The sequence below is a fragment of the Cavia porcellus genome, unplaced genomic scaffold (genome assembly GCF_034190915.1).
Source record: "Cavia porcellus strain 051 isolate PalLab524CR breed Dunkin Hartley unplaced genomic scaffold, mCavPor4.1 scaffold_10, whole genome shotgun sequence".
Taxonomy (NCBI): Eukaryota; Metazoa; Chordata; class Mammalia; order Rodentia; family Caviidae; genus Cavia; species Cavia porcellus.
The window spans coordinates 2,183,450-2,207,053 of NW_026947493.1; positions in this window are offsets into that span (position 1 = coordinate 2,183,450).

The window sequence follows — 23,604 nt, forward strand, 5'->3', positions numbered from 1 at the left end:
GGCTTTATTGATATGGTTGATTACATTTATTGATTTACGTATGTTGAACCATCCTTGCATTCCTGGGATGAATCCCACTTGGTCATAATGTACAATCTTCTTGATGATTTGCTGCATCCTATTTGCCAATATTTTATTGAGGATTTTTGCATCTGTGTTCATTAGGAAGATTGGTCTATAGTTCTCTTTTTTAGATGGGTCTTTCTCAGGTTTTGGTACTAGAGCAATATTTGCTTCCAGGAATGACTTAGGAAGGATTGATTCCCTTTCAATTTCATTGAATAGTTTGAGGAGTGTCGGCATTAGGTCTTTTTTGTATTTCTTGTAGAATTCTGGTGTGAATCCATCTGGGCCTGGGCTCTTCTTTGTAGGTAAGCACTTAATTACATTTTCAATTTCATTAATAGAGATTGGGTTATTCAGCAGTTTTACCTCCTCTTGATCTGGCTTTGGTACTTCATATGTTGCTAAGAATCTGTCTATTTCTTCTGTGTTATCAAACCTTTGCGATTAGAGGTTTTCGAAATAGGTGTTGATGATCTTCTGTATTTCTATAGAGTCGGTAGTGATTTCATCTTTTTTTATTCCTTATTGCATGAATTTGAGTTTTTTCTTCCCTTTTTAAAATAAGGTTAGCTAGAGGCTTATCAATTTTATGTATTCTTTCAAAGAACCAACTATTTGATTCATTGGTTCTTTGGATTGTTTTCTTAGTCTCTATTGCATTGATTTCTGCTCTGATTTTTATAATTTCCTATCTTCTTTTGGCTTGACTTACTCATCTTTTTCTAGCTGTTTGAGTTATAGCATCAGGTTATTTATTTGTATTTGTTCTGTTTTCTTGATGTGGGAATTCAGTGCAATAAATTTTCTTCTGAGGACAGCTTTCATTGCATTCCACAGATTCTGGTAAGTTGTATCTGTATTTTCATTTTCTTGTAGATATTGTTCAGTTTCTTCTTTAATTTCCTCTGTAACCCACTGATTACTCAAGAGTGTGTTATTCAGTTTCCATGTGTTTGTGGGATTTTTACATTATCTTTTATCATTAATTTCTAATTTCAAAGCGCTATGATCCGATAACATGCAAGGGATGATTTCAACTCTTTTGCATTTGTTTAAATATGTTCTGTGAGCTAATATATGGTCTATTTCAGATAATGACCCATGTACTGCTGAGAAGAATGTGTATTCTGATGTTGTTGGGTGGAACATTCTATATATGTCTATCAAATCCATTTGTTCGCAGGTGTGATTCAGTTCTGTTATTTCTTTGCTCATTTTCTGTCTGGTTGATCTGTCCGTTGGTGTCAATGGTGTATTAAGGTCTCCTGTTACAATTGTGTTACTGATAATTTGATTTTTCATTTCTGTTAATAGTTGTTTTATATAACTGGGTGCCCTGGAATTTTGTGCATATATATTTAAGATAGTTATCTCTTCCTCTTGGAGTTTTCCCCTAACAAGTATGTAGTGACCTTCTTTGCCCTTTCTGATCATTGTTGGTTTAAAGTTCATGTTGTCTGCAAACAGAATGGCTACTCCTGCTTTTTTTTGGATTCCTGTTTTGTGAAGTATTGTTTTCCATCCTTTGACTTTCAGTGTGTGAGTATCCTTCTGGGTTAGATGGGTTTCCAGTAAACAGCATATGGATGGATTTTGTTTCTTGATCCATTCTGCCAGTCTGTTTCTTTTGAATGGTGCATTGAGACCATTTACATTAATGGTTATAACTGTTATATATTGGTTTATTGTTGACATGTTGTTTTTCTGCTGTTGCATCTTTATCTTTCTGTTCTGTTTAATTATTTGCTTTGCTTAGTGGTTTTTTCCTTTGTGTATCTAAAGTGTCCCTCAATATTTTTTTCAGGGTTGGCTTGGTGATCATGAAGTTCTTCAGCTGTTCTTTGTCATGGAACTATCTTATTTCACCATTGATTTTGAATGATAGTTTTTCAGGGTACATCAGTCTTGGTTGGAAATCATTTTGCTTTAGAATCTGGAATACTTCACTCCATGCTCTTCTTGACTTATAGTTTGTGCTGAGAAGTCTGCTGTGATTCTGATAGGTTTTCCTTTATAAGTGATCTGTCTTTTCTCTCTGACAGCTTTTAATAATCTATTCTTGTGCTGGATTTCTGGGATGGTGATTATTATATGGATGGGTATAGTTTTATTTTGGTTATACTATTTGGAGTTCTATAGGCTTCACTGAACCTGATGTCGGTTTCTGATCTCATGCTTGGGAAATTTTCAGCTATTACTTCTTTAAATATCCTCTTGTTGACATCCTTTATGTTGTCCCCTTCTTTTTCATTAATCCCTATCAATCTTACATGTTTTTCTTTACATCATCTTGCAGTTGTTGAATTGTTATTTCCTGATTCCTTGTTTTTTTTTAAAAGATCTTTCCTTTCCTGTTCACTAGCTGCAATCCTGTCTTCAAGGACAAGTCTATCTTCACTTTTTTTCTTCAAGGATAATTCTATCTTGACTTTCATTGAGGCAGTTTTTACAGCTTTCAGTGGAGTTTTTGATTTCCTGTATATCTCTGTGCATCTGCTTTATGTATTTTGTTTCTTATATTGCTCATCTAGGGATTCTATCTTTTTGTTTAGTTCCTCCAATTTTTTAACTATGTTTTCTTTAGATATATTCAGCATCTCTTTCATTTCTTTCATCATTTCTTCTTTTACCTGGGAGATTATTTCAAGTTTGAATTCTTTTAAAGCTTCCCAGAGTTGCTTGTTTATTTCAGTAGCTATTACGTCCGATATTTGAGGTGCATGGCATATATTTTCTCCTATATACATCATTCCTAGGGTTTCTTGAGATGGGTTGGAGGTTTGAGGTTGTAATTTGGTCTTTCATTTTCCTATATTTCTGTGTTTCAAGTGTTATTTGAAAGCTCCCTCAGGGTCTGTTGGAAATCCACTTCTAATGGATTGCAGCTCCTGTGACTCTGGCACCCAGTTCCCCCAAGCCGCTGGGCCTCTGGAACCCGTGGGGCTCGCCTGCCTGCTTAGAACTCCGCAGTCCCAGACAGGCTGGGCTCTGGGGACAGTGTGCGCCTGCCTGCTTGCTTGGAACTGCACAGTTCTCCCAGTACAGCCGGAATGGGTGGCTCCTCGGACCTGCCTCACCACTTCACTGCACCCGTAAGGCTTGAGGGCCCCAAACAGGCTAGGCTTGGGGGAGAGTACGCAGGGCACTTACCCCAGGACATGGGGCCTCTGGAACTGGTGATGCCCCCCTGCTTGCTTAGAAATCCACAGTCCTCCAGACACACGGGGCGGCAGATGCAGGTGGCCCAGACCTGCCCAGCCGTTCCACTGCACCCAGACGGTGCGAGGGTCCCAAACAGGCTGTGCTCTGGGGACAGTGTGCACCCCAATTTTATTTATTCTTTCAAAGAACCAACTCTTTGATTCATTGATTCTTTGGATTGTTTTCTTAGTCTCTATTGCATTAATTTCTGCTCCGATTTTTATGAATTCCTTCCTTCTTCTGGCTTTGGACTTGACTTGCTCTTCTATTTCTAGCTGTTTGAGGTGTAGCATCAGGTTGTTTATTTGTATTCGTTCTGTTTTCCTGATGTGGGAACTCAGTGCAATAAATTTTTCTCTGAGGACAGCTTTCATTGCATTCCACAGATTCCGGTAATTTGTATTTGTATTTTCATTTGCTTGTAGGTATTGTTTAGTTTCTTCTTTAATTTCCCCTGTGATCCAATGATTGCTGCAGAGTGTGTTATTCAATTTCCATGGTTTGTGGGATTTTTGCATTTTCTTTTATCCTTAATTTCTAGTTTCATGGCGCTACGATCTGATAACATGCATGGGATAATTTCAACTCTTTTGCATTTATTTAAATATGTTCTGTGGGTTAGTATGTGGTCTGTTTTAGAGAATGTCCCATGTACCACTGAGAAGAATGTATATTCTGATGTTGTAGGATGGAACACTCTGTATATGTCTATCAAGTCCATTTGTTCACAGGTGTGATTCAGTTCTGTTATTTCTTTGCTGATTTCCTGTCTGGTTGATCTGTCCTTGCTGTCAGTGGTATGTTAAGGTCTCCTGTTATAACTGTGTTATTGTTAATCTGATTTTTCATTTCTATTAATACTTGCATTGTATAACTGTGTGCTCTGGAATTTGGTGCATATATATATATATATATATATTTTAAATTTTATTTAAGGAGAAAAGAAAAAAAAGCAGGGAAAGGGTACAAGTTGTACAGATTTACAGAAAAAAAATGAACAGTAGGAAATCACTAGTTAATGGATTACATATTGTCATCTTAGAAATAATTGTTCAAGTCACAAAATTAAAGCTTGTAAAGTGGACATTCCATCAATGATACTGCAAACAGTTCTGTTCATTGATCCAATAAAACTCTGTGATATCATTTTCTATCTTATACACTTAAATATACATGCAGTTATATAGTTTGGAGCACTTTCTTTTCCTCTCTTTTGTACCATGACTATTACACATTTTGGGTTTCATTGCTCCCACGGTTCTTATTACTTTTTTGGAAGAGAGTAAAACCAAATGTGACATAACAGAACAGAATCGGTCAAGTCAAAAGGGTGGACATAATAGATGATATAAAAACATAATACAAGGTGATCAACAATGGTTACCATAATGCCTCCCGCTATCTCTAATAGAATTGCCTATATCGTTAGTTATAATACAATTGAACAAAACAGTAAAGAACAAAACCGACAAAACCAAAACATTGGAGACATTGTAGGTCTTCAAAAGTAGATAAAAGTCAACAAGAATGGGCGTCATAATGAATCTCATTATCTTCACAGCTGATGCCTAAACTTTCGAACCTGATACTATCCAGCAAAACAGAATAGGGGAACATCAGTTAAAAACCAGATGGTGAGAGTAATACAGGGCTTTAAATCAAGGTAATGAAAAGTCAAAGTGGGTTACTATAATATATCCTGCTATTTTTTTTCCTTTAATTAAAAGGATAAAGATAAAAAAGTAAATAATGGAGTGGAGATTGAGATAAAAGAGGGCATAACAACGAAACAGCGCAGATCAAAACATAACCATTTAAGCAGAATAGTGTTTCACCACCAGATAATCCTAATCTAAAAGTAGTTACCATATTGTCTCTTTCTTTGAAATCCTTGAGTACAACTTCGTATACTGTAGCATTAAGTATATCAAAACAATGTAAAACCATTCAAGAGAATGACAGCATTACAGAGTATTTAGAATCGACTAACAGAATATGAACAATGGTTTCTGTATAATCTCCTTGTCTTTAAAAGGTTTTTGCTTATACTATCGTACATAATAAAATCCAATAAGATACAGCCTATTTAGACCATTGGAGACAGAAGGACAAAAGCTAGATGAGACTTCAAAACAAGATGATACTGTATTACCTATTAAGATGTCATTTTCTCCAAAATAGCTGTTCCTATCATCCATTCTTCTCTGCCTCATTTCTGTTGAGCTCTTTTTCTGTCAGTAGCTGTCAGTTTGTCTTCTTCATTTTGTTCTCTGCTCCATTCGTTGTGGCCTCTCTGCCATTATTTCTGGATTCTTTGTATTTTTCTTTTTTTAGAATATCCTGCAATACTCTCTGTAGAGTTGAATTGGTGGTTGCAAATTCCCCCAGTTCCTCTTTATCCTGGAAGCACCTTGTTTTTCCATCAATTTCCAGGGACAGTTGTGCAGGATATCTCAATCTTGGCTGGAGATTATTATCTTTCAAAGCTTGAATTATTTCCCCCCACGCTCTTCGTGATTTGATGGTTTGTGCAGAGAAATCTGCTGTAATTCTGATGGGTGTTCCCTTGTAAGTGGTCTGTTTCTTGTCTCTTACAGCTTTTAATATTCTGTTCTTGTATTGAATTTCTGGAATTTTTATTATTATATGCTTGGGTGTTGCTCTGTTTGGGTTGTAGGTAGCTGGGGTCCTGTATGCCTCATACATCTGAGTATCTTTACCTTTTGCTAAATTAGGAAAATTCTCCTGGATTATTTCTGTGAGTAGCTTTTGTAGTTCACTTGTTTGTGTCCCTACTTCTTCTTTTATGTTCTTAATCCTTAAGTTATGGATCCTCTTATCATCTTCTTGTCTTTGTATTATTGCTGTTTGTTTCTTTGTTATTTTTAAGAAGTTTTTCATTTCATTCTCCCATATTACAAGTCTGCCCTCCAGTTCAGATAGTCTGTCCTTAGTTTCTTTCAAGCTGTTATGCCAGTCTTCTATAGACTTCTTAGTATCTTGGTAGTCCCTTTGAACCTGCTTCACGTATTCTATGCTTTCTCTGTTTTCTCCATCAAACAATTCTCCCCTTTTTTTCTGTTCTTCCATTCCACCACCTGTTTTTTCTTGGGTGGTACTTAGCATTTCTCTAACTATTCTGCATACTTCTAGCTTCAGGTCGTTGATAACTTCATTCCTGAATTGGTCTATGAGGCTCTCTATATGGTGCCTTATGTATATTGGTGCGGTGTTTGCTATTGCCTGTTTCTCAGAATTGGGGGCCGAGGAGCCTTTCTTGTTGCTGCCTCTTCCCATGCTGCCTCTTCTTCTCTGTTCCTTATATATGCAAGCTTATATAAGAGGCCCAGCTTCTCTCCCAGTCAGCCACAGCCTGATCCAATTGCGCCAGTTAGGTGTTCCTGCTCACCGCTGTGCACCAGGGAGTTAGGGACCAGGCAGCCTACGCGTCTCCCCTCCCGGCCACCGTCAGGCTCTGGGATCTGGGTTGGGACAGCCTACCAGGTCCACCGGCAGCGTCACGCAGGCCAGGCACTTTTCACCAATCCCACCCGAGAGGGGGATGTGTGGCTGGAGTCGCCACCGCGCCCTGCTCCCGCAGGACTGCTCAGGCCCAGAAAGTCCTCCGCTGGAGTCAAACTGTGGTAGAGTGTGGTAGAGTGTCAGTTTCTCTCACTCACCTCGCCACAAGTCAGTGCACGCCTCCCTGCCGTTCGCAGATTGCCGTTCTCAGAGCTTCCGCACGTCTGTCTCCTTGCCGAGCCGCTGTAGAGGCAGCCAGCCGCTGCGTGGCGGGAAACCCAAATCGCGGCTTACAATGGCGCGGGGTCCAGCCTCCACACCGAGGCTTTTCTGTTCCTGTTTTAGCACCAGGACTGCATTCCAAGTTGGTTTCTCTCAGCCCAGTTCATTCCTGAGTCAGCAGAGCATATCTCCATCTGCTTATGTCTCCTTAGTCCGCACCATTCCTGGCTTCTGAGCGGAGACTTTCAGAGAGCCTCCAGTAGTTGCTGTTATCTGTCCGCCATGTTCTCCCGGAAGTCCCGGTGCATATATATTTAAGTTTGTTATCTCTTCCTCTTGAAGTTTCCCCCTAACCAGTATGTAATGACCTTCTTTATCTCTTAAGATCATTCTTGGTTTGAAGTTCACATTATCTACAAACAGGATACTCCTGCTTTTTTGGGGGTTCCTGTTTCATGTAGTTCTGCTTTCCATCCTTTGACTTTCAGTCTATGATTTTCCTTTTGGGTTAGATGTGTTTCTTGTAGACAGGATATATTTGGATATTTTTCTTGATCCATTCTGCCAGTCTGTTTCTTTTAATTGATGAATTGAGACTATTTACATTAATGGTTGTAACTGCTATGTATTGGTTTAATGTTGACATATTATCTTTTTGCTGTTGCATCTTTATCTTTCCATACTATTTAGTTGTCTGTCTTGTTTATTGGTTTTTTCCTATGTGCATCCAAAGTGTCTTTCAGTATTCTTTGCAAGGTTGGCTTGGTGATCATGAAGTTCTTAGGCTGTTCTTTGTCATGGAAGTATCTTATTTTTCCATCCATTTTGAAGTACGGTTTTTCTGGGCACATCAGTCTAGGTTGGAAGTCATTTTCCTTTAGGATCTGAAATACTTCACTGCTTGCTCTGCTTGACTTCATTGTTTGTGTTGAGAAGTCTGCTGTGATTCTGGTTAGGCTTTCCTTTATAGGTGATCTGTCTCTTCTCTCTGATAGCTTTTAATATTCTATTTTTATGTTGTATTTCTGGGATGGTGATTATTAAATGGGTGTAGTTTTGCTTTGATTATGGCTATTTGGAGTTCTATATGCTTCATTAATCCTAATGTCAGTTTCTGTTCTCATGTTTGGGAAATTTTCAGCTATTATTTCCATAAATAGTCTCTTGATATCATTTGTGTTGTCCCCTTCTTTTTCATTTATCCCTATCAATCTTATGTTGTTTTTCTTTGAGTCATCTTGCAGTTGTTGGATTATTGTTTCCTGATTCCTTGTTATTTTTAAGAGATCTTTCCTTTCCTGTTCACTAGCTGCAACCCTGTCTTTGAGATCTGAAATTCTATCTTTACTTTCATTGAGGCAGTTTTTTACAATTTTCAATGTAATTTTTGATTTCCTGTATATCTCTTTGAATCTGCTTTATGTATTCTGTTTATTTCTTATATTGTTCATCTAGGGACTCTATCTTTTTGTTTTGTTCCTCTGATTTTTTAACTGTGTCTTCTTTAGATATATTCAGCATCTCTTTCATTTCTTTTATCATTTCTTCTTTTACCTGTAAGTAAATTCACAAAGGGACAGTCAGGCAGTGAGTAACTCCCTGGCCCCATCACAGACACCAGGGTTTCTCTGGCATGAAAATGGAAATATCTACATGGGATTAGGGGAGGGCACCAGATCTCCTTATTTTCTGATGAAGCACATGAGCTCTCAATTTACAAAAGATTGTGTACTTGCTTCAATTTCAAGGAGCCCAGAGTCAATTCAGGATGCTGTGCATACAGGACAGAGGTGGTGGGGTCAATGCCATGCTTCTGGGAAGGTGAAAACCCTAGGTTTAGGCTCAGCAGATCTGGAGAGTGCATCCCAGGAGTGTGCTCTGCTTCCTTTCCTTCCACACCTACCACTCATCAGCAGGGCACTCAGGTTAGAGCAGCGGAGCAACACTGAAGAATTTCAGCACCACAGTGTGCCAGCAGCTGTGTGTGGTGACCCATGCCTGTAATCCCAGCACTTGGGAAACTGAGGAATGAGCAGCACCGTGATCTCAAGACCACCCCGAACTATTCAGTAAAACCCTGTATCAAAAGAAACACACATAGACACACACACACAGATACACACAAAAAAAATGGAGAGAGAGAGAGAGATTTATCTGTGGCAATGGTAGCTCCAGCACACAGAAAACACAGCCAAACCCTAGAAGGGAAACACAAACCCTCCCTGAACACTGGACCAGCCCGCACTCACATCATCAACTGTTCATGACTGGCTTCCGAGAAACAACTTGAAAATGACTAAAAGGCAGAGGACAGTGTATGCAGAGAGAGCAGACAGGTGGACATTCAGAGCTATCGGAATTGGAAGTCAACATCCCCGTGTGAAGAACACACCTACAGGTCTAATGGGAATGGGAGAAAGAGCACAAAGAAGCAAGTGATACAATCCAAATATCACAAAGGAAGTGAAGAAGGCTTGTGCCTGGATCACAGTACTCTAGATAGGATGTGGACAACATAGTCACCTCAAAAAATTTCAACAGAAGCCTCCAAACACCAAATGCAAAGAGAAAAAGGAACAAAACTGTTTAAATTAAAAACAAGTAAATGAGACAAACAAAGAAACCACTGAGTTGGGGGGTAAAATTCCAAGGTACAATATTCTCTAACACTAGAAGAGCGTAAGTATCTACTTTTAAAAGTCACAATATGGCACCAATAACAACTTTCAGGAAACTAACAAAAGTTACAGTAAAACTTTAGGCTACATAAGTAATACTCAAATTGATTACACTCTCAGGCATATCAAGAATGAGCATGGGGGATTTGAAGTAAATACATACCACCACTCATATCTACTGGGAAACTCAATTAAGTTCTAATGCATGAACTTAGCAAAACCTGTGTAAGTAAAAACTCAATGACCAGCTACATCAGTGCAGACATAATCCCCATATGTCAATTAGGTTCTTCAGGAATCCATCTACCAGGTCCCATCAATTACAATTTAAAACCAGCAGAGCATTTTTAAAAGGACAAATAGATTCTCAAGTTTATTTGGAGTCAAAAGACCCAGAGAAGTGCAAAAAACACCAATAGATATCAAAGCCAAAGCTCTGACAGCACAGTGGCAGGGAGGACAAGAACAAATTGGCTTTTGAGCCCAAAATGAGACCTTACAGACGGAGCTCACCAAGGAACTGGGGCCACTCATGGAGAAAGCAGTCTCTCATGAGAAGTGCTGTGATAGGTGGACAGGTAAAGAACTTACAGTTTTGTCAACATTAAGTCAGAATGGATTATAAATGTTGAGTGAAAACAAAAACCTTTCCTGAGAGAAAATACAACACTGAAGAAAATCCACATGAACTGTGTTAGGTCATTTCTTATCCAGAACAAAGAGCATAATCCACAAGAGAAAGAACAAGCCACACTATGATAAAACTGACCTCTGCTCTGCTGAGATCACTCAAATGTGAGGCACACAATGGGAGGAAACTTTAGCAAACCATGTCAGGGATGATACATGGTGATTTGGTTCTTGGGATTTTGGGGGAGGGATGGATGGATTTGGAGATGGAAACAGTGGACTTCAGGCTAGGGAACTATTGTCAGTGACCCTGGAACAGGACCTGGGTCAACAGACATCTTCTCCAAACCACAGGATAACATAGCACTGACAGGGAACCTGACAGACAATGCAGTCACCAGTTACCAGTAACCATCACTGCGGCTTCTCGCTCACAGTGAAGGAAATGCATCAGCCTCTCCTGTGTCATGAGGGGGAAATTGTCTCTCAGGAAGATGCTGAAGGCTGGCTCTCTGGGGTACGGGATGGAGGGCCTACACCAACCCCAAAGTGGAAGGGTTCTTATCCTTCCTAAGTGCATTCATAACTATTCTCTTCCTGCACAGGACAGTGACCTACTTTTCTGCATATGATCTACTTTTCTGCACATCAGGAGACAAGAATTCAGGAAACATGGAGTGGACAGTCACACATAGTTGGTACAGAAAGACACCAGGTTGGGGTTTGGGAACTTTCATTCTTAGAGCAGTATGACTTTAAATCTAATCAGCTGTCTCCTAACACATCCCCTTCTCAGCTTCAAAACTAGCCCTTTCAAGGTCACAGCCAGGTATGCTCAGGACAAAGGACACTGAGATGCTGTGAGGTCCATGTTGTGGATGAATCCCCTGGATTCTCCTGGGGGAAATCCTAAATTTGTCACAGATCTATAAGGGACACAAGCACCAGAAGAGCTTGTCAAATTTGTCATTTTGTGAGTGTAGTGTCCTGTGAGCTGGGAACTTTAAAGCAGCTCAGTGTAATCAGGACCTGAGGCCTCTCACCTGCGTTGAGGTTGTGGCCCAGCTGCTCAGCCAGCCTGCAGCCCTCAGGCTGATCCTGTTGGTGGACACAGCCCTGGCTGATCTCAGGGTGTCCTTTTCTGATGAGGACCTCCAGATGCTCCTTGAGGATCAGGGACACTTCTCTCCTTTCATTCAGCTTTTGACTTAATTCCTAGAGATCTTGTTGTTGCTTTTGATTGAGGAGCATGGAAAACCTAGGATGGAAGGAAGTGGCAATGTGCACCTGTAGTCAAGCAGGGCATTAAAACGAACAGAGGTTTTGTGAGAAGGTCCTGGGGTCCGACAAGCATAAGTCAGGCACCTATTTGGACTGACCCTGCATGAGAGGAAAGAAAGACAGCTAATTAAACACCTCTCCTGTATCACTAAGTGCCCCTAAAAGATGCCCAGTCAGCACCCTCTTCATGTCTTCTCTAATCCAAGCAGTTGTCTCCCTCCTTCTCCACAGACACAGTGAGTGCCCTGTGCAGAGTGGGGACACACACCTGATCCGGATATGTGTCTGCATACAGCTGGGGTCCTTGGGGAAAATATAACCAGAGCTCCACAGGCTCAGGAAGACATGGTTCTTCTGAATGAAGGCAGAGTGTGCCATCACCATGCAGGAGGTGACTTGGAAGAAGAGGGAAAACACAAGCGAAGCGACATACCAAAGGCTTCGCCTCAATAATCTGCACACATGTGCACACTTTCTTTGTGCAGTTTTGTACGATGTGCACCTGACCTCAATGCATTTCAAAAAGGTGCAAAGGAGGAGCTTCAGGGCAACCTGCTCTGGACCCCTCCTGGCTCTCTTCAGACAGAAGTTTTCTTTCTCTCATAAATATAGGCTGCTCTTAACCTGCATTCCTAAAAATTCATTCTTTGATTTTAGAGAACACGATCTCATACCAGACATAGTAGTTTGAGAGCTTCATTGTTCAATATCATTTGGAGGTCTTCCACTGAGGTCACTGGATGGAGACTGAAAGCTGTGTGTATATCCATGATAAAAATGCCTGATGTCATTCGAGAAATGCAAATTAAAACCCTGAGATTTCGTCTCACTTGATGGCAAAATAGCTGCCACGTGTTGGTGAGGGTGAGGGTAAAAGGAGCACTGCTCCACGCTGATGGGGGAGTTGACTGTGCAGCCACTCGGAAATCAGTACAGAGATTTCTCAGAAGACTAGGATTGGACATTCCATTTAATCCTGTTGTTCTCCTCCTAGGTATTTTCCCAGAAAAACTGAAAAGTGACTAGAAAATAAAAGTGATATATGTGCATCCATGTTCATAGCAGCACAATTTGTAATAGCTAAATCTTGGGCAACCAAAATGCCCATCAACTGCAGAGTGGATGAAAAAGATGTATGTTTATACAATGAAATATTGCTCAGTTATAAAAAAGGATGATCTTAAGGCCTTCATAGGTAAATGGAGACAATTTGAGAGTATCCTCATAAGTGAAATAAATAAGAATCATATTGGTAAATATCATATTGTGTCTCTAGTGTGAAAAGTAGTAAGAACTGTAGGAGTAATAAAACCCAAAATATGTAATTGCTATTATAAAAAAGAGAGGAAAAGAAAGTGCTCTAAAGGATATAACTGCACGTATGTTCAGGTGTATAGGCTTGATAACCATATTACTAAGTTTTTATTGGATTGTTGAACATAACTGTTTGCAGTTTCACTGTTTGAATGTCCACTTGGTATGCTTTAATTCTGTAACTTGAACAACTATTTCTAAGAAGACAATATGTAATTTATCAACTAGTGATTTCTTACTGTTTGTTTTTTTGAGATTCTGTATTATTTCTACTCTTTCTGGTTTGCTTTTTTCTCTTTAAATAAATTTTTTTTTAAAAAAGGAGGGCATTCAGAGCAATGAGTGCATCAGCTGCCACCTCTTTCTTATCTGAACCTTTAATGAGTAACTGGAGCCTATGCCTCCCTGACCCTGCCAGATAATGGTTCTGACAGCCCAGATGACCCCTGCAGGGACTCACATGCCCTCTTTCACCTCCCCATACCTCATCTGCTGGGTCAGAGGCAACTTGGCAGCCATGACCCACTCCTCTGTGTGCAGCCTCTCCCGGAGCACAGAATCATCATGATGTTTCCTTTCAACCCCTGAGAAGAGACACATATACCTGGCTCAGTGGGCAGCTGGACGTGCACTGTGGACATCACCTTCAGAGGAGCCCACACCCACAACAAGCACAAGGAGAGCTCAGCACCAGTTTATGTGCCGGCGTTTCCATATTTTTATTTTCTAGTCACACAGGTAATATGGAATAATTCCCATTTTATAGGAGAGGACAGAGAAAATTGCAGGCAAGAAAAAGCCAAATGACTCATCCAGGGGGACGCATAGTCAGAATTCACGTTCCCACATTTTCAATGAGCATTGGAGACCATGGCAATGGCCAAGCCTGCAGCCTCCCAAAAAACACCCTTAGCTGGGCAGGAGACAGCCCCAGCTTTGTTCTTGGATGACAGCTCAAAGGTCCCTGTGCTGGGATTCCTGGAAGAAACAAGCTTCTCAAAGATCAAAAATCTAACCTGGCCATGTGCATACAATACAAGGCAAAGCAGCATGGGGAGCTGACAGTAAACACAGGACACTGCAGTGCAGTGTGGTTCAGGAAGACTAGAAAACCCCAGCCTGAGTGTGGGTCTGCGCCAGGCCCTGCTGCAACACTGTCACTTCAGGGAACTCATGAGCTCACTGAAAGCCTGTGCAGGAGGGACTGGTAGAGACCACAGCACAGGAGCATCTAAGGGCCAGAGCACCAGACTTCTGGACTAGAGCCTGCAACAGCACAGCAGCCATGCTGCTCACAGTTCCTCCACAGGGCTTAGGGATGACTTTCTCCCTTCTCACCCTCAATATCTTTTGAAGTACAATTAACAGTGATTGTGAAGATTACATTTATGAAATATACCGGTGGTCCCCACCTGAACCTTATCTGGTGACTTTCTTGACATGGTTCACTTTTGATTATTTTTTGAGACCCTTTCAATTGGAAAAAAGAAAGCCATCCTACCACTGAAGTTTTAGAGAGATCACTGTAGCTCAGTATGGGAACTTCAGGGTCAGAGAGGGTGACATTCCCTCTGGTGTCAGTGCTGGCATACAATTCCCTGATTCCCCAGTTACCTCACCCTCTGCACAGGTCGATGGCCTATTGCTTTGGGATGACTGTAGGAATGGGTGCCCTCCTTGTGACCTTGGCATGGACAACAGTTGTCACTCTACTCCATGTACTTCTTCTCAGGGCTCAGAGCTCAGACCTTCAAGGTCCACCTGGACCTGTTGCCCAGCCCTCTTCCCAAAAGCCAAGGGCTCATGGAGACACAGGTGGTTGCTACGGTCTGTTATCCCAGACACACCTTCCACTGAAATCCCAGGATTGGCTAGAGCCTGTGCCCCACCAAGCAGGTTGACCTCCTTGCCATAGAACTCTCTGGTCTCCATGGTGACAATGATGGCTGCCACAACTTCAGTTAGGAGCAGAATCTATCTGAGCTCCACTGAAACCTTGTGTTGTGAGCACTATACCCCTGCTTTCCCTGGAAAAAGCAGCAGGATGCTCTGTTCACTGGGGCTCCACAGGAGCTTCAGTGCAAGGTGGGGCCACTGGTCCCAGCACTGTAGGTCACTAGTGAGGCTACATGGCTGGAGCATCTGACAGGGCACACAGAGGGCCCTAATCAAAATGTCCTGAGCTGGGCTGAGAAAAGCAGATCATTCCATGCCCTCAACAGGAATTGGTAGCTGGGATTTTTACACTGGTCCCACCCTACTCCTCACTGGAAAGGAGTGGTAGGCTTCGGTAGTAGGATGGTTTTCTTTTTTCCAATTGAAAGGGTCTCAGAAAATAATCAAAAGTGAAACATGTGAAGAAAGTCATCAGATAAACTGGGAGAAACTGGTATATGCTTTGAGTATCAGTATTAAATTCAAATAGGATACAAAATACCACACTTATGTTTCTAGGAAGGTAGCAAGGTACATTTATTTTGATAAACCAAAGAAAAGAATCACTTTTTGAGACCATTCCATTTGTTTTTTTTTTAATTTTATTTAAGGAGAAAAAAAAAGCAGAGAAAGGGTACAAATTATACAGATTAAACAGTAGGAAATCACTAGTTAATGGATTACATATTGTCATCTTAGAAATAATTGTTCAAGTCACAAAATTAAAGCTTGTAAAGTGGACATTCCAACAATGATACTGCAAACAGTTCTGTTCAATGATCCAATAAAACTCTGTGATATCATTTTCTATCTTATACACTTAAATATACATGCAGTTATATAGTTTAGAGCACTTTCTTTTCCTCTCTTTTGTACAGTGACTATTACACATTTTGGGTTTCATTGTTCCCACGGTTCTTATTACTTTTTTGGAAGAGAGTAAAACCAAATGTGAGACCATTCCATTTGTACATGAAAACAGAATCGTTTATCACTTTGGTCATTGTGAATCTATAGAACTCACCAGGTTTGGCACTTTGTTGGTCGCAGAGCTGGGAGCTGCTCTGGGTCTCACCAAAGCTGATCCTCAGAGCTCAACCTCTACCTCACATTCTCCTATCCCAGAGCACGTATCCTCTTTGAATGGTACCACATTTACCTCAGCCCCGGTACTGGGGAAGCATGGTCCCTCCATGGGGACCATGATGAGTGTGGACTTCCATCCAAGGACTGTGTAGAAAGCCAAACACAACTTGGGTTAAGATCCAAGAGAAAGAAACTGAGTGGTGGTGCAGGCCTGGTAATCCCCACACAGCAATCTGAGGCAGGAGGATCACTGAGAGTTCGAGGCCAGCGTGTGCTACATAGTGTATTCACACAAAGCCCGGAATGTGTCATGAGACCTTGATTGAAAAAATGATCTTTTAAGGAAAACAAAGTAAAGTGACACAAGGGTAATCAACAGGTTGGCTCAGGCCTCAGGAAAGTAAGGAAGGAGTAATTCATTGTTGAGATAAAGTAGATCAGTACCCACAATCTTGTGAATTTTCTTGACAAATCATGGTCCTGAATTTTTTTATAAAGAATTTTATTTAAAGAGAAAGAAAAGCAAGACAGAAAAAGGGTAAAAGTAATACAGAATTTCAAAAAAAAATAGTAAGAAATCACTAGTTGATAGTTTACATACTGTCATCTTAGAAGTCACTGTTCAAGTTACAAAATTAAAGCATACAAAGTGGACTTTCAAACAGTGAGACTGCAAACAGTTCTGTTCAGTGATCCAACAAAGACTTAGTAATATAGTTACCAATCCTACACACTTAAACATACATGCGGTTATAGCCTTTAGAGCACTTTCTTTTCCTCTCTTCTTTATAATAACAATTACACAATTTAGGTTTTATTGCTCCTACAGTTCTTATTACTTTGTTTGAAGAGAATAAAACCAAATGTGACAAAGCAAAATGGAGTCAGTTAAAACAAGAACAGACGTAGCATATGATGTAAAAACAAAATACAAGGTGATCAACAATGGCTACTATAATGCCGCTTGCTATCTTCAAAAGAATTGCCCATATCTCAAAGAGGGTAAGATTAAACATACCAAAACAGAACAAAACAGATCATAAGGAAACAATTTTAAGAAATACCGATTTCAAAGTAAGTCCACTGGAGACCTTCACTGTCTGTCTTATTGTCTTTAGTTTTCTTCCAAACAGTTGCCCCCATCTTCACACACAGTGAACTTTATAGAACTAATCTGATCATAACAGGGTGATTAAGGCTTTTTAGGTCTTCAAGACCTGACATTGGGGAAGTCAATAGTGACTGCCATAATGTCCCTCATTCTCTTTATAGTAGCTGTCCTTATCTTTACGTACACTGAAATTGAACATGAGACTAGACTAATATCACTCTGAAGAGTGAATAATAGTTTTGCTAGATTTTATATCATAATGTTACAGAATTAGCATTGGGTTTCTTAGTGTCTCTTCTTCAGAGTATCTGTTCATTACATTGTGCATTATATAATCTGTTCCTGTAAACTGTTTAGAAATTCTCCCCATGTGTGAAATCTCTACATGTATATCTATCCTTTCTGTACTATAGGGAAAAACAGAACATAACAAGACAAAAAAACAAATTCTTAGAAAAACATGAAACGAAAAAGACACATAAAAACACATTATTAGGTGATCTACAGTAGTTACTATGCTTTCTCTTGTTATTTTCAATAGAATTGTCCACATCATCAGACATATAATAATTGAAAATAGCATTACATAGCTATTTTAATAAAGACACAACTTTGGAGACATTGTAGGACTTCAAAAGCAGTGAATAATCAAACTGGAATGGGTATCTTATTACATCTTGTCATCTTCAGAGTAGTTGCCTCTACTCTTAGACTCGATATTATCAAGCATACCAAATTCGAATAAAATCAGTTAAGGCAAAACAGCAGTTTAACAAACCAGCTTCAAATAAGATCAGTCATAGTAAGACAATGTAAGTAATACAGGGCTTCAGTTTAAGTTAACAGGAATTAAGGATAGTTACCATGGTATAACCTGCTATTTTGGGATCGCTCTCTGTGCCCTCAAATCTAATATGAGCAGACTGACCTGAACAAAATAAAATCAAACTAAAAAGAGTGATAAGACTAGTGTGGCTTTTAAATCCTGATACGCTATTAACAGTGTCCCCCACCTTCCTTTTTTAGACAATTCCTCACCTTTCCCTTTCTCAGGATGCTTTGGATATTTTGGGTCCCACTAACTCCTTTAGTTTTTAGGTTAGGGGAGCAACCCATTATCTATCTGAGTGGTGCTGAACCTTTTTACCCTTGAGCTTGATCTTGAGCTGTACTCTCTTACTTACTAAAGCCACAAGGTTGTCCTTCCTTCCAGCTGTGTAGTTCTACACTGCCCAAAAGTGTCATAGCTTTCCAGTCTACCTGCGGCTGCTGGACAAGTTGTCCCTATTTCTCTCTGATTCCCTGTCACTTAGAGCTTCATTTTCTCATGTTTGACTTTTAGTTTATTAATCTTTTTTCAGGTTGAGTGTATCTCCTATTCAGAGCATCTCGGCGGATCCTGCCTCCTAATCTACTCTACCTATGTTTCTTTTTGTTAGTGTATCAGGGCTATCTATGTTAAAAATCATAGCCCACCTTCTCTGCCTCAACTCTGCTATTCTATTTTTCTGCTATTATTTGTCCATTTGTCTCCTTCATTCCACTGTCTTCCTTGTTCACTGAAGCCTCTCTGCCACTGTTGCGGAATCCTGGTATTTTTTTTTTCTCTCTCTCTCTCTCTCTCAGATGTCCTGCAGTATTTTCTGTAGGGTTGGGTTGGTGGCCATGAACTCCCACAGTTCTTCTTTGTCTTGGAAACATCTTGTTTCTCCATTAATTTTGAGAGAGAGATTTTTAGGGTACATTAATCTTGGTTGGAGGTTATTTTCTTTTAGGGCTTGAACTATTTCCCCCTAGGCTCTTCTCGATTAAATAGTTTGTGTGGATAAGTTTGTCATTATTTTGATGATTTGTCCTTTGTAGGTGATCTGTTCTTATGGTGGATTTCTGGAATCTTGATTATTATATGTCTGGGTGTAGATTTGTTTTGATTGTAGTTGGCTGGAGTTCTGTATGCCTCATTGATCTGGATATCATTTCTTTTTCTTATGCTTGGGAAGTTTTCCCTAATTATTTCTGTGAATAGTCTTTGTAATTGGTTTGTGGTTACTCCTGCTTCTTCGCTTACATTTTTTATTCTTAAGTTATAGATCCTCTTGTCGTCTTCTAGCCTTTGAACTGTTATTTCTTGGTTCTTCATTATTTTTAATAGGTCTTTTCTTTCACAATCACACATTTTAAATCTCTCTTCAAGTTTTGAAAGGCTAACTTTAGTTTCTGTCAAGGCATTTTTCCAGCTTTCAATGGAGTTTTTAGTTTCCTGGTGGTCTCTTTGGACCTGTTTCATGTATTCTACATTTTGTTTATATTCTTCACCAAAGGTTTCTCTTCCTTTTCTGGGTTCCTCTCTTCTTCCCTCTGGATTTTCTTGAGAGTGGCTTAGCATTTCTTTGATTAACCTTTTTATGTCTTGACTCACTTGGGATAGAATTTCAGTTTTAAGTTCATCTATGAAGTCACGAATGTATTTCTTTACGTCTGCTGATGTTGTGGCTAACACTGCCTGATTGCTGGACTGGTTCTCTTCTGTATTTACCTCCCCTGGGCTTATTTCACAGGGTCAGCGGCTGGAGGTTTTGTCTTATACTTTGCTCTTGTCATGTTTCTGGTTTCTTTCAGAGAGGTGTGTGGAGGAGGTCTCAGGCCGTCTCTGTATTCCTTACAGTTTTTCTAAAGCATGCTGGCTGGGGGCTTGCTGCTCTCTCCAGTTTGCTGATATCTGAGGTGGCTCTCAGGGACACTGCAGGTTGGCCCCTCCCCTCTGAGGCAGTCAACATGCAAGTGTCTTCAGCACTTTACGCTGTGCTGTGGGGAACATGACAGGGTCAGAACAATTTCGTCCCTGGCTGTTGGTTCCCGACCAGCAGCATGGCTCAGCCCAAGCTGCTCCCACCAGTCCTCTCTGGGCCAGGGGTGGTTGACTGACGCCACTGCAGGGCCAGGCTCTGTCTTCCAGTCAGCCTCCCACGCCATGGGACCCAAGTTCCAGCACTCACCGAGAGCCAATAAAGCTCTCTGCCTTGGCTCCACTCCACACTGTGTTGTGTCCTCTTGCCAAGGGCCCGGGACTCACCAATTCCTGTTATTGGCAGCTGTGGGCTTGGTGCGACCTTGAGCCATCTGACTCTATGGAGTGCCCAGCACAGCATGGAACGGGTCTCAGTGAGCGTGTTGGACTTCTGCCCTCCACCCACGCTTTTCCTTCCTCTTCCTAATTTTATTTTTCTTTCAGTTTCCTCCTGGGTTAGTGAGACTCATTTTCCAATTGTCTGGCCCTCTCCATGTTGTCAGATTCTAGCATCTGGGCTGTTTTCCCCAGAGAGGTTCTCTATCCAGCTTCCTGGCAAGCTACCACTCCCCACCCCACCCCCCACTGTGGTGTCCGGTCCTGAATTTGAGTTCAGAGAAGAAGGTCCTGCCTGTGGCTCAGACTCATAATTGAAGGGGCCATTTGTGCTTGGTACACCAGGCAACATGGCAGTTACAGCAGAAGACTGGAAGGTGGGGAGGTCATGGAGTGTCAGCAGCCCCTGTCTTCTAGCTGCTCAGGCTGTGCTGATACACAAGGCCTCAGTTTCCTCAGAAAGTCACCACTGGGGAGGACCTGTGCATCTTCCTGTCCCAAAGCTTGTGTAACACTGGGCTCATCCTCCTTCCCCCAAACCCCAGGTCTATTTCTCAGTGTGCAATCTCTCTTCTGCATGTGTAACACCATCCAAACACATCATTTTCCAACAGTTTACAGTTTCTTCTGCATGTTCTGCAAGTTTCCTCTCTAGATCTGTATCTTTAGAATAGTTTATGGGGTTTTGCCCAAGTCCAAAGAATAAAGCTAAGAAAAGGAAAATATATAAAACTATTAGAACATTACTCTTAATATCCCCCCTCCTCTTCATCATCATTTTGCTTCTTTTTTATGAAACCAGGCTGCATTACACAGTTCAGGCTGTCCTTGAAATTGCTATGTAACCCAAACTGGCCTTAAACTTACAAAGGTCCACCTGCCTCAGCCTCCTGAGTGCTATGATTAGAGTCACAAGTCATCATTCTCAGTTCTAAACCCATCAAAATTTATAGACTATAAATCATCACACAGCACAAAGACATGACTAAATTAGTAGGGCTTTACTTTTTTGTTTCCTTTAGCAATATGACCCTGGCTACTACATACATGTTCTGTGTTGGCTTTTTTTTATAGTTGTGAAAATTGTATGCACTTCCTACAGTGAACTTTGATACCACAACCACTTAGTCTACCTGATTAGGTTGGGTTATTTTTGGTGGTTTTCTTTTTTAATGCCAGGAAATTATAATTTCTGGATTCCATCCTAGTTGCACAACAACTTTTCCCAGCTGTCAAAGTTGGTAAATTAGTTCATTCACCAAAGTGTGAGCACTCAGAGTTAGTATTTGGGAAAAATGTGTAAACTGGATGATATTTGCATGTCTGCATTCACTTCACCCAGATAGGGAACAGAACATGCACGGCCTATCAGAGGCTATTACTGGACGCTGCTGATAAATGCATGTGAGCTAATAAGTGCTGATGAAAGTGGCTGAGTCCTGTGAGCACAACACAGTAAAGGTCAGCCAGAAACCTGGGGTGATGAGTCATGGATACGTGTGCCTTTGGGCCTTGTGACACTGAAGCTGAGGCCTAAGGGAGTGAAGCCAGCAAGTGGAGGTGATGTGTGACACTCCATAACTTTCTCAGAATCATCTGAAAGTTTGTCAGCCTGTACTTGTGGTACAGATTTTCCTGTGGCCAATATGTTCCAGGTTAGTAGTTAGACTTGTAGAATCAGGAGATAACAGGAGCGACACAGTGGCACAGAGCATCCATGTCTAAGTGAAGGAAGGAGGACTGGATCCAGCTGAGACAGAGGCCTCCTTCACCCCACGCTGTGTCCAAGTACACCACAGGATGCTGTGGTTTCAGATGAGCTCACATTCTGGGGATTTCCCTGACCTCCTTGAAAAAAGTTATTGTTGGGGGAAAAAACATAAAACCTTAGTGTAGATGATGGCAGACCCCAGGCTGCACCTTAGGTCTGGACCCATAGCTTTACCACATGCCCTGTTCTAAGGTTCCACACAGTGTTGATCTCAGCAAGCACCTTTGCAGTTCCAAAACCACTTTCTCCATCATTATCTGCTCATTTCACACAGAGTCAGGGTTGTTCCACACTAGTTTATGCTGCGATGTTTTGTTTCTTTTGCTTGATTTTCAGTCCTATTTCCAGGCGGACTGAGCAGTGCAGGGCTCACCTTTCTGTGAGGCCAACAGAAGAGAGTGGTCCTATTAGTATTCTGGCATTTAGGGTCATCATCGGGAACAGCTGAACAGGATGCTTTCCGCAGAAGTCACCGGTGCTACTGAAGGTCACCAGCGCACTCTCCCTCCACCCACACCAACCCCTCTCCTGGGCTGATCCTACCTGCTTCACTTTCTCTGCAGGATCAGGACCTTGACAGAGATTAAAGGCCTGGCTTTGAACTGTTCAGGCTCTGCAGCTCATGTCTGAGAGGCTTCTCTTGACCTTCCTACTATCTAAATCCAATTCTCACCTCTGAAAGGAAACTACAGAGTGACTTCATGCTAAGCGTGTGTTAATCATCACCCGTGGGACACTCTCTGGAGAGATTTTTCCTAAATCTTCAGGAGGCAAAGGGCTGGGGCTGTGCACTATCACTGCAAACTATCACTGTCCTCCTTCTTTTCTCCAGAGCGGGCTCGGCACATCCATGATGCATGCTGTCACCTGTGGTATTGAGTGGCCTTAGAGACCATGAAGCACAATGCCAAGCTCCTGGCAGTAAGGGCTGCTGTGCCCACCTCTGAATCCCCATGGAAGCATCACAGTGCTTTCACCACAGGGCCACAGATGCACTGCCTGAGCTGATCTACTGCTGACCCATGTTCCAGAGCTCAGCAGCATTTTCACATGTGACGGGCTGGTGTTCATCCACTTCAGCATCATCAAACCACCTCATCCTACACCCACACCTTACATTATCATTACAAATGTAAAAATTGCCTTAATGTGTTTGCAGTGGCTCAAACCAGCAGCGGTACATGCAGCAGAACCCATCCTGAAGGTTTACCAGCAGTAGAGGTCACTCAGTACAGTCATGGGACATTCATACCTGTGCACTTGTGGTTTAAGGTGCTCAGGAGGGAGACACGAATTGCAGCCTCATCCTAAGGGGGTTAAAATTTCAACCATACTTTGTTTCAACCTTGAGGATCAAACATGTAATACAGTTTGAAAAACATGGCTAGTGTGTAACTCGCCTTCATGCAGGGAGAGAACAGTAAAATTGAAAAGCTCTTCTCATCAGACAGAGCCAAGAACTTTAGGGGAGTGTGGCGGGGATGGAGCTGTGAGTCTCTCAGACCTTGCCTCTTCGTTTCTCCTGCTGAAGGGAACATAGTTGACCGGAGCCGCGGGAGACAGGAGGCCAGACTCGAGCAGGATCAGCTCTCAAAGTTTATTGCGTACAGCGAACCGGACCTAACAAGGTCCGCCACCCTCAACGTTGGTTCCTCTTCCGCCG